Source organism: Bombina bombina, chromosome 1 (assembly GCF_027579735.1).
Source record: "Bombina bombina isolate aBomBom1 chromosome 1, aBomBom1.pri, whole genome shotgun sequence".
In the NCBI taxonomy this organism is placed as follows: Eukaryota; Metazoa; Chordata; class Amphibia; order Anura; family Bombinatoridae; genus Bombina; species Bombina bombina.
The window spans coordinates 1,051,545,084-1,051,557,136 of NC_069499.1; the positions used below are offsets into that span (position 1 = coordinate 1,051,545,084).

At 36.7% G+C, this 12,053-nt stretch overlaps 1 protein-coding gene across 1 annotated transcript in view; it reads left to right on the forward strand.

Moving 5' to 3' along the window:
• Positions 1 to 410: 410 nt before the first annotated feature.
• Positions 411 to 12,053, forward strand: part of OSER1 (oxidative stress responsive serine rich 1) — a 122,411-nt gene continuing 110,768 nt past the window's right edge. Inside the window, exon 1 of the mRNA XM_053689800.1 lies at positions 411 to 1,008. The gene's annotated coding sequence lies outside the window, so the exon portion shown is untranslated. The remainder of the gene's footprint in view (positions 1,009 to 12,053) is intronic.

Below are 12,053 nucleotides of genomic sequence, written 5' to 3' on the forward strand. Positions count from 1 at the left end.
TTGTTTGACTGAGGAAGGGTAGAGTATCCACAAAACATTACGCACATAAAAGCTACTACTTTAAAGGGACCGGTAATAGCCACGCCCCTGACCACACCCCCACTGGCACCGCACCAGGTGGTCCCAGTTTCACCTTTAAAAATGATGGTAAGCCTATATATATATATATATATATATATATATATATATATAAAATTTGATTTCATAATGAATTTAAGACTTGAGAAGCCACGCCCCGAAACACACCCTCTCCACGCCCACTTAAACAGTGTCCAGGAATTTTCTGGGCAAAAGGTGGCAACCCTAGTTGTAAAAAATGTTGCGTGTACCCGCACGATATAATCATGACTGACAATTGGAAACTGAATGGGTCAGGGAGGGAGTAGCTTCAGCTGGGGCGTAGCGAAAAAGATAATGAAGTGTTAGAAAAGGGTTAAAATCGGCTGGGATAGTGTGAGTAGCTGTTGCAGAGCGCCGAAGATTGCCGAATGCCTAGGGAAACTGCAGTCAACGGGAAACCATCCTCAGCATAACACCTGTGTACCAAGCAATGATTATGCTAAAAATAAGTTCCCAAAAATGATATTCTAACGTTTTCCTTTAATTAAAAAAAACGCATTTAATGTTATATTTTTTTCAATTACCGCGCTATTGCAATATTGTAGCAGCAATGCGCTGTATTACAAACGAAAGCCGTGCACAGCATAATATGCTTATTTGTTTACAAAACAAATGGCGACATAACCACATCCGTGTGCGTTTCACTGTCAACAGCGCGGCGCTGCACGTATAACATCACGTGACCTGTCATCTCTATTGCTATTTGGACGCTCTAGCCCGTGTTTTCTCTTCCTTCTCTCTGGTTATTGGTAGATGACGTCAACCGGAGCAGGGTTGCAGAGTCACGGTGGTGTGTTTGGGTATAAACAACGGGTGGGGAACGCGAATTGGCGAGTGGACAATAAATTATCATTACGGAGCAAGCTTTCCGACGTACCGGAATTGATGGTAAGTGCTATTAACTGCACGGAGTGTTAAAGTAGTGACCAGAGAGATAGACTTATATGGTTGAGCGATAGGTTTCGTACGGAACTATGGAGGGAATTTCGCTCTTTGGCTAACCTCGTAGTGAAGGGATTTTAAGGTGTTTCTGGGCATATACAGTTTTTGCCATATGAGAGCCTCAGTTTAGAGCTGTCACATGTGGTAACTTACCAATTGTCGCCTGCTAGAGTCCATCTGAACCTTCTCTGGTAACCTAATGCCCATCCCATGTGTTACCCTGTGTGTCAGTATGACAGTTTATTCTGTAATGGATTTTCTATAACGTTATTTGTACTTCATCCCACAAGTGGTTTAATATAAATTGATTTATGCAGTAGAAACATAGTGATACACTGTCATCAGGTTATAAGCAAAGGTAAACAGCATTTAAAATGTAGGGTAAGGATTTTGTTGTTGTTGAGGGTTTTACTTCAACACCAGCTCAGGGGGAGCTTTTTTTCATGTCTGAATGTTTTAAAGAGCTTTTATAATTGAAAAATGTCTCACTAATTTTTTAGAGCATGTAATTTTTAAACTAGCGAGCCTTCACCTACATTTCTAGGGTTAAACACATAGTCAAAGTACCACACAAGCTGCAAAGCACTGCTGGCCCTGAGCAGACACTGCCACTGACCCAATTTGGATATTTGTTTTTTATTATTTCAGATTTTTAAATCACTTTTCCCTTCTTTTGGTAATTTCTACAAATCCATTCACAGTGTCATGCTCTCCCACAGGTTTCTCTAAGATTATATTGGGCATTTTTTCTGTCTAGAAGATATTATCACATATTCTTGGTTTTATAGTTCTCAAAATTGTGAATTTGTACCTGTAGAAAAAGTATTCCTTTTTATCACACCAACAGTGTTATAAAGTAAACATAAAGGTGGAATTGGGTATACAATACATCTTAGCTCCTGTCCGCCTGGCTTCTCGTCTAGCGGGCAGCAATACACTGCCTGCATTTATTATTGCACACTTTGGCTAGTGTGGTCAGTCTCCCCGGTTGGATTGGTTTCTCCCCATAATAGGTGTAGAAGTGGTTTAAGAAGTAGTGGTCTGACATCTTGGGTACAGGTTTGCTTATACAAAGCTGCAGCTGACTGCTCAAAAAATTGAAAAATAGACCAAAACTTTTTTTTAATTTTTATGATTTACATAGAGCTTACAATTTTAAACCACTGTCAGATTTACTTATATTGTCAAATTTGCTTCATTCTTTTGGTACCATTTGCTAAATGAGCAGCTATATACTACTGGGAGCTAGCTGAACACTGGGTGAGCCAATGACAAGATACATATTTGTACAGCCACCAATCAGTAGCTTGTTTCTAGTAGTGCAGTGCTGCTACCAAGCCTACCTATATATGCTTTTCAAGAATGGATACCATGAGATCAAAGTAAATTAGGTGATAGAAGTACATTTGAAAGTTGTTTAAAATTGCATGTTCTATCTGAATCGTGAACATTTAATTTTGAATTTATTGTTCCTCTAATCCCACATTTTCCACTTCAATTCTATATACACAGAATCAACCTTTTACTAAGTTTCAAGAAGCTTAATTAATGGAAGATTGTTTGGGATTGAATAGATCTGCCCAAGGACCTAAGTGTGAGGAGGGAGAGGCAAGCATTACAAATACATTTGACACCTATACTGTTATAGTTGTAGATTAATACAACTATTTAAATTGTGAAAGGGACATAAAACCCAACATATTTATTTCAAGATTCATATAGAACATACAATTTTAAACAACTAATTTACTTCTGTTATCAAATTTTCTTTGTTTTCTTGTTATCCTTTGTTGAAAAACCGGAAAGTAAGCTCAGGAGAGTGACCATGTCTGCAGCACTAGATGGCAGCACTATTTCCTGTCATGTTGTGCTCCAAACATGTGCACGCTATCTATCTAGATATCTCTTCAACATAGAATAACATGAGAACAAAGTAAATTTGATAATAGAAGTTTATTGTACCAGCACAATTATACAGTATATCTGGTTAATATACTTCACATAAATGTTATTAATGAATTTTGAGATATTTAATAAAGAGATATTTATTATTTCCGCTGCCTTGTAAAATTACCTCCAATTAATCAGAGTTGCACAACCAACATGTAACGTATCGTGCACACTTCAGTGATTCTGCAGCTCCACTTCCGGTTTCGGAACGAACACAGGCTGCAGCATTAGAGCAACATGTCAATCCAGCACTGACCCAGCCCCTCTGCGTGCATGTATGATTATTCACATTGGCAAAGGTTGCTATGGCAACCTCTGAAGCGTCTTCTGACCAGGTAACACTCAGTATAAGGGGAGCTTTGCGGTGGGAAATAAATTAGATATGCTTTTTGACTGACTGTGCCAATGCACTTATCTGCTGTCCTCCCCTCCCACAAAAACTGTAAAGGAAAAAAAATCCCCTTAGTGAGCAGTCCTGGCCTTCAAAGTTGTATTGGCCGTTCTAAGGGGATTTTTTTTATAGTGAGTGAGCTGCCCTCAACTGTTTTCTGCTCAGCCTTATCAGACTGTCTGGTCTCCCCTAGTCCCCTTATTGCTGCACACTGTGACTTACTGGCAGTGGCATCACTGCCCCTGGCCCTAAAACTTGCCTGCAGTGGCCTTTCAAGATGCGGCTATGGCCACCCCCAGTTATCGCCCCAAACTCCCCCACCAGAGCCCTTAAATGTTGCAGCCCGGAATGCAATTGGTCCCTAGGTGATGCGGCCCTATTTAAATGTCTATAGATAATGCAGATATAAATTACAGGAGTCTATTCCTATTTTAAAGGGGACAGTCTTCTACACAAATCGTACACATTTTTTCAATTCCTTGTTTTCAGAATAGTCCATTCGTGATGCTTTCAAGCATTGCACATTACTTCTTTGCAGGCAAATCTTTCCTAGTGATTACAGATTTGAAATTGCCTCTAAAGTCCTTCCCCTGCTCGCCCAGCTTGTTTTTGTTTTGTTTTTTGCCTTACACTCCCGTACTGTAAGGGCAAGTCTTTGCGAGTGACAAAGCAATACACATTGCCCATACGCTAGCCACTGTGAATGAACCTGAATCTAATACACAATTTGCTTTCGATTTTCTGCAACAACCCATAAGGAAATGAACGTGTAATACATAGGAGTTTGGCAGCTATTTCAAATGTGTAAACATCAAAATACATGGAAGGAATTGCCTGCAATGGAATAATGTGCAATTCTTGAAAGCATCATGAACGGACTATTGTGGGAACAAGGAATTGAAAATAGTGTATGATTCGTGTAGTCTGTTCCTTTAATTATATTTTCTTTATTTGGATTTATTTTATACTGCATTTTGGTGCTAGAAAAGAAACTCCCAGCTTTGCTGAGTAGCAGGTTAGTTAGTATATAAGAAATTGCACTTATAGTATATAAGAAACGACTTATTCTACCTTATTAACCCTTTAGTTAGCTTCACTGACATGTTAGCAGCAAGCTGGTATAAATGTTGCTTATGGATACAATATTCTCTGCTAGCGTGTCAGACAGAGTTCCTCATTTAACTTTGTAGTACATGTGCGTTCTGCTGTTTCATCACCAAGTCAATACTGATTGGACAGGGATCAAGGAGGGAAAACAAACAACCATTTCTGGGGTGTTTTGGGAGACCAGTATGTGGGACTATTTTACACTAAAATATGTAAGATTTTTTTAATGATGATAAACATTTTTGTGTTTTTTGTTTATATTCCCAAGTAGCTGGCTGTTGTGTAGTATCCACTTCCATAAAAATGTGCATGTTTAGCTAAATCGTGTATTATTTTAAAACAAAAAAAGTGGCTGCCATGGGGCTCCATAGGTTTTCACTCATCCTTTTTTTTTTTTCTTTGTTTTAATTGTTTTTTTAACAATTCTTACAGACTTAATTATTCATCTGAGAACTGCAGTGCTTAAATAGCAAATACAACAGTTTCTACAGCTTCACTAATATTTTTTTGATAACTTTGTTTCTGATTTGCGTACTGTGTGTGTGGCTATGTATTTTTAGGGACATAAAAAAAAGAACAGTTACACCTCCAAACTGATCTAGAGCTGTGCATTCTGAGGTTTCGTGAACCTCTGAATGCAGATGAAGACAGCCCTTCGTGACACTCTGCTATTTTTTTTTTAGCCAATTTCATTCCTGTGCAACAGCCACACACTAAAATCAGCGCAAATCCAGAATTTAGTGCGTTGCTGTTGCACAAGAATAAATGCTGCAACAAAGATGGCCAAGCGTGATGATGAGCTGCCGCATTTTCAGTCGCAAGTGAACAAAATCTCAGAATGCTTGTGTCCACTGTAAATCACATGTTGGTGACGCTGGCAGTAGTACCCCTCCAAAGAGAAGAGGGGGAGGCTAAATTAACAATTTGGATTAGATCAGGGCTTGTAAAAAAAACATGCAAGCACTATGGGGAGTAGAAAGAAGGGACCTGGTACTCCATAAATTAAAAGGTGTTTTAAAGTCAATTTTTAATTTATACCTCATAAATTATTATTTTCATTGCAAAAGATATGAGTACAAAATGTTTCAATCATTTAAATATTTTTTGTATTAACTTTGCATGGCCGGGACACCTCCTCCTCCCCCCCCCCTTTTTTTTTTTTTTTTTTTAAAAAAGCCTGTGAATGTTTATCTTATTACCTATTCTGGGGGCAGTTATGTGCAGGAGCTCTTATAGATTTGTTCCCATCAACAAATCACTGTGCAGCTTGAAATGGGTGACAGGATTTTGTGTTCCACGTAAAGCACTCTAGCTTCTTTAATGTCGCATAAACCCCAAATTTTTCTTTTATGGTTCAAATAGAACATGTCATTTTTAAACTACTTTCCAATTTACTTCTATTCTCTAATTTTGCTTAGTTCTCTTGCTATCATTTTGTTTAAATGAAATGTGTTCAGCTAGCTCCTAGTAGTGCATTGTTGCTCCTTCAAGGGATACCAACATTACAAAGCAAACGTGTTAATAGAAGTTAATTGGAAAGTTGTTTAAACTTGTATGCTCTTATCTGAATCATGGAAAACAAGTTTTGGATTTAATGTCCCTTTAAGTTACAGTAAAAGCAGGGAAAATAAATAATGAACTGGAATTGCATAGCGTTTTAATTATGCATAATCACATTTTAATGTCCCTTATAGTTTAACTAATATTCAGCAAACTAAAGAGTCATTTACCATAGTGATGTGAATGACTTGTACCTTCCCTGGCACTCTATCTTTATGGGTAATGCAATTTTGTTTATCACTACTGTCACTTGCTGTCCATATTTAGGTTTTATGATTTCTGCCTACCTACATAAATACGTGTGTGTGTGTGTTTGTGTATACACACTTTTTTCCAATTTAATATATTTTTTTTTTTTCCATAAGGTGGTGAGAGTCCACAAGCTATTACGAGTCCTTAGATTCAGCTCCTGGCTATTAGGAGGCGGCAAAGATTCCCAGCAAACTAAGAGGTTTTGATCTCTCCCGCATCCCCGACTATCTCAGTAGTATTCTTGCTTCCAGAGGTGCTGCAGATTCTTTGTTGATAGGGTTTCTCAGACGTACTTTAGACCCATTTTTCCTCTCACAGAACCGTGTATAGTACACAGGGGAGTATGGAGTACAGGGTTGTGACAGAATACTTTCTCTATGAGTTAGTCTCAGGAATTTGTCCATTAGCCACTTCTTGTTGGGTCATCATTGAGCTCCTCGCTTGCACAGCACTGGATGGGCTCTTTAGAGTGGGTGCATATCAGGTAAGTACCTCAGCACTTACATAGCCCACAGGCAATTATCAATAGGTATGTCCTAGCCAGGGGACACTACACTTGTCAAAGACTTCACCACCTTATACAACACCTATAGTGGTTTTATGTATGGGAGCATTTTGTGATGCACTACACTTCTCACAGTGTTCACATCCTTATGTAATACCTAGAATGTTTTTATGTATGTGGTCATTGTGTGATAATCCAAGGGTACTCTTCTGTATTAGTCAATTTTGCCTTTATTGACTCAATATTTTGATTACAATTTATTCAAATTTAGTATTATATGCATTACATCTCTTAGCATGCTGTGCTTTTATTTGCTCACAAGCACACTATAAGAGAGCGATCTATGTTGTTGTTAGCGTGCTTTGTTTTGTTTTTTCATTAGTGCGCTATAGAGGTTTTTTTTTTTGTACTGGGTTAGTAGCATGGGGATTAAAACATTTTCCCACCATGCTATTCTCACTTTCTTCTTTTCAGCGTCAGACATTTTACACACATTGGAAACTGATCGGTCAGAGATTGAACACTTAATCCTTAAACACAGAAGTTTTTTTAGATTCTTATCCAAGCAAGAAATCCAGTTACTAGGAAAATTTATTACAAGGTCTGGAAAAATTTTCTTTACTGGAGTGATAAAAAGGCCATTACTTACCCTCTTCTAGAATTCTTCAGGGAGTTTATCAGCACGTGCTTTTGAAAGGCCAAATTTTTGCTCTCTTGGTTTTGTATTGTCAAAAAAAAAAAATGCTAAACCTCCAGATATACATAAAATTGTAAGAATCAGACCTGTAATTGAATCAATTTCTCTTCCTTGGAATCTTAATTTGGTTTTAAGTTTCACAAGTTCCTCCTCTTGAACCTATTCATGACATAGATATTAAAGTGAAACAAATAAAGGGGACTTTGAGTCATGAAGTATAAAATACTTCATGCTGAAAGTTCCTTTGTCTGAGGTGTTCTCCGTGCTAAACGCCTCAGGCTGCTCACGGCAGAACACTAATTTGCTGTGAGATGATCTTGGCCAATAGGGTGCTAGCTATCCAGCATGGTGCCAGCTGCCCGCACGGCTAGTGGCTAAGAGGTGGTAACATCACCTCACAGCAAAATAGCATGCTGCCTGAGGAGCTCAGTGCGGCGAACGCTTCAGACAAATAAAGGAACTTTCTGCATTAAGTATTTTATACTTCATGACTCAAAGTCCCCTCTATTTATTTGTTTCACTGGTAAATTCTAGTTCATTACAAAAGCTAGGATTTACTATCACTTTTAAATTTTCTTGGAAAGTATTGTTTCTTTTAGCAATTTCTCTTCTGAATTATCTGCTTAATCTTGAGAAGTTACGTATCTTTCATCAATTTAAAGCAGTTCTTCATACTAAATACAATTTTCAGTCTAAGGTAGTATTTTTGCAAAATATTAATCAGGAAATTAACCCTGAGAATTCTAAAAAAAAAATACTTTTTTGCGCAATTTAGATGTAGTCAGGGCCATAACATTTACAAGCCACAAATAACTTTAGATAATCTACGGGTCTATTTGTTTATTTTTCAGGTCCACATAGGATTAAGAAAGCGACTGCAGTTATCATAGCTTTTTGGTTAATGAAGTTAATTCATAAGGCTTAGTTGGAGGTTATAAACCACCCCCAGAATGCATCACAACTCATGCTACCAGATCTGTATCCACATCTTGGCCTTTTTAAAAAGAAGCTTCTGTAGAACAAAGTAACAAAGCAGATATCTGGTGTTCCTTAAATGCTTTCACTTTAAGGGATAGTAGACCCAGATTTTTGCTTTCATAATTCAGATAGAGCATGCAATTTTAAGCAACTTTCTAATTTACTCCTTGGTATCTTTATTTGAAAAAGTAACCATGTAAGCTATGGAGCCGGACCATTTTTGGGTTGAGAATCCTTGCTAGCACTTGCTGATTGGTGTCTATATTTAGCCACCAATAAGCAAGTGCAACCTAGGTTCTGAACCAAAAATGGACTGGCTCTTAAGCTTACATTACTTCTATTCAAATAAAGATACCAAGAGTAGGAAGAAAAATGAATAGGTGTAAATTAGAAAGTTGCTTATAATTGCATGCTCTGTCTGAATCGGTAAAGTTTAATTTTGACATTAGTGTTCCTTTTTAATTGTGACATTTTTGCCTCTGCTGAGACTGCGTTTGGAAGTAAAGTCCTACAGGCTCTAGTGTCTGGTAAATAGATATCTGCTTTATTTATTCCCACCAATTTCTTTGTAGACTCCGCAGCTTGGGCATTGGATCCCCTGGAGTTATGGCATACCACCTTGTGAAAGAAAACAAAATTTATTCTCAACTAATAAATTTAAAAATTTTTTTTTCATGGTGGTGAAGTCCATGAGACCCGCTCAATTTTTATTTTATTTGTTGAGAGACCGTTCTAGCTTGCCCTTCTTTACCCAAACTTGTTCTTTTCTGAACTTTTTTTTTTTTCTCTTTATAGATTAAACTGAGATGGTAAGGGAAGTTGGAGGGATCAAAAGCTCTTGGTATGTTTGGAATCTTTGACTCTTCTCCTAGTGATCAGAAATTGAATCCCATGAGTAATGGCTCATGGACTTCTCACCACCATGAAATAAATACATTTATGATGTACGAATATATAGTTTTTGTTTTTTTAAGATGGTTTTTATATGGCCATTCATCTGTTAGACAATGCTTACTTTGTTTCTAGCAGTTTAATAGCTTATTTAAAAACTCCCATGATAACTGCACACATACAGTATATATGAATGTATATGCACTCTCTGTGGACTATTCGACTTTAGAAATACATCAGTCAAGTTTATACCTTCATTATGGCTGCTGCCTCACTCTTTTTTGCAGCATGTTCATGTTCTTCTCCCTTACCTCCCTAGACAAAGTAACGTGTGTGACTTTATATTATTTTTCAATAAAAAAAAAAAAAAAATGAAATAAAAAAACTGAAAAAGGAAAAAAAGATAAGAGTCTTAAAGGAAACCCCAAAAATGTATTTCATGATTTGGATAGGGCATACAATTTTAAACATCTGTCCAAAAATTTAGACCGATCCTGCTACAGGCACCCAAAAGAACAAAAAAAGAAAGGAAGTAAGATCTTGCAGTCATTCTGTAACAGATTAAGACTTGAGGACATCTGGAGATCTCAAAATCCAGATGCACGTGTTTACACGTGCAAATCAGTCTTTTAAATTCTTCTCTCGTATTGACCTTTTTCTCCTCTCGGATAAGCTTCCAAGCTTAGACCTGAGAGCTGATATTAAAGATATATTAATATCAGACCATGCAATTATATTACTCAATATTACTAACACACCACAATCAGGATATGATCCTTCCAGGTTCTCTTTCCCTAGATATTTATTACATAACCTACACCTAAAAAATATATGAAAGAGAAATGGAAAGACTACTGTTATTTTAATAGAGCTTATTCCGAGGATAAATAATTTTTTTGGGAAGCAGCAAAGGCATAATTAAGGGGTATAGTCGAGGTATAGCTATGTAAATGGTGGCAAAAAAATAGAGAGTCAACTAACAAACCAGGTTAGAAATAGCTATAATGCATACATAAATAATTCTACCAATGAACTCTGGACTAGTTATAAAGCGAGCAAACAAGTAAGGGACATATTCATAAAACAAAGATCTATACAAAAAGATATGAAAGAGAAAACCTTATATAGTGGAGGATATGGTAGATCAGCTAAATATGTAGCCAAGCTGACTAAAGATAGGAGAAACTTAAATAGTATCTCTTCAATTTAAAATAGCAAATAAGAGATCAACAGTAAATGCGAAAATCAAACCAGCAATATTTGATTATTTTTCAAAGTTATACACAACAAATCTGAATTCTGGAAGAGAATAACACTACCAAAATTGGATGACCATAAGATTGCCTTGCTAAACCAACCTAAACTAGAGACGAGATAACTAGCACTATAGATTCTCTTAAATGCAACAAGGCACACAGCCGAATTTTACAAGCTATTGAAAGAGGAACTTTCTCCCTGTCTTGATAGTTTATGCAACTCAATTTTTTGTACAGGTGTTTTTCGATCCAAATATTTTGCATCTTCTTCTATTACTCTTATACTCAAGAAAAACAGAGACCCTGAAAATCCGGCCTCATACAGGCCTATTTCATTGTTAAACAATGATTATAAGATCCTAACCTCTATCATAGCAGCACGGTTTAAAAAAATAATTCATAGTCTAATTCACCCTGATCAGACTAGATTTATGCCAGGGAGAAACCCATCTAGTAATATTCGGAAGGTCTTAACAATGTTAGAATTTTTTTGGAATAAAACACATGATAAAAAAATAAAAATAAATTTGATCTAGATCTTGCCTTCTTAACAGTCGATGCGGAAAAAGCGTTTGACTCAATAACTTGGGACCACCTTTTTAATACCTTAGAGAAAATCGGATTCCAGGTTAATAAATTTTCATTCATTTGCTCAATATATAGCAATCCTATCTAGAATATAATGGTAAACACATCAGAGATACTCTGGATCACCAACCCCACTTTAAATCAATTTAAGTGCCCCTTTAAGATAGTAGATCAAATTTAAATACCTGGGTATTAATATACACAGTAACCCTCTTTCATGGTATAAGCAAAGTATTACAGTATGCTTAGACAAATGAAATAAAGATCTTAACATATGTTCTCCTCTCCATTTCGGCACAAATAATGCTCATTAAAGCAATCATATTCCCCCAAATGTTCTATCTACTACAAAACTTACCTCTATTAATAAAAAGAAAAGATAGGCCTTTTTATCAATGTGCACATACTTTCTATGGCAGGGCAAAAGACCTTGTTGCTTGGTTGGCAAACTGTCTTCACCTTATAGACTGGGAGGATTTGCATTACCCAATCTTAAATGTTATAATCTTGCAGCACTCCTGAAATATGCAGTTGACTGGCTAATGGAAAAGAACCACGTTACAACCTATCAGTTGGAAACAGCCCTATGTAGGCCTTTCTCTTTGAAGGCTATGTTACACTGTCCAAAAAGCATTCTGCCGAGAAAAATTGCCAAACTATTGGTATTTAAAAACCTAATAGCAGCATGGCAATCTTATGGTAATCTAACAAAGATTAATCCTTATATTTACCAATACCTACCAATTTGTGGCAACTCTAAGTTCCCACCTGGAATAGACCAAAAGGTTTTTGTAATATGGCAGAACAAAGGTTTTA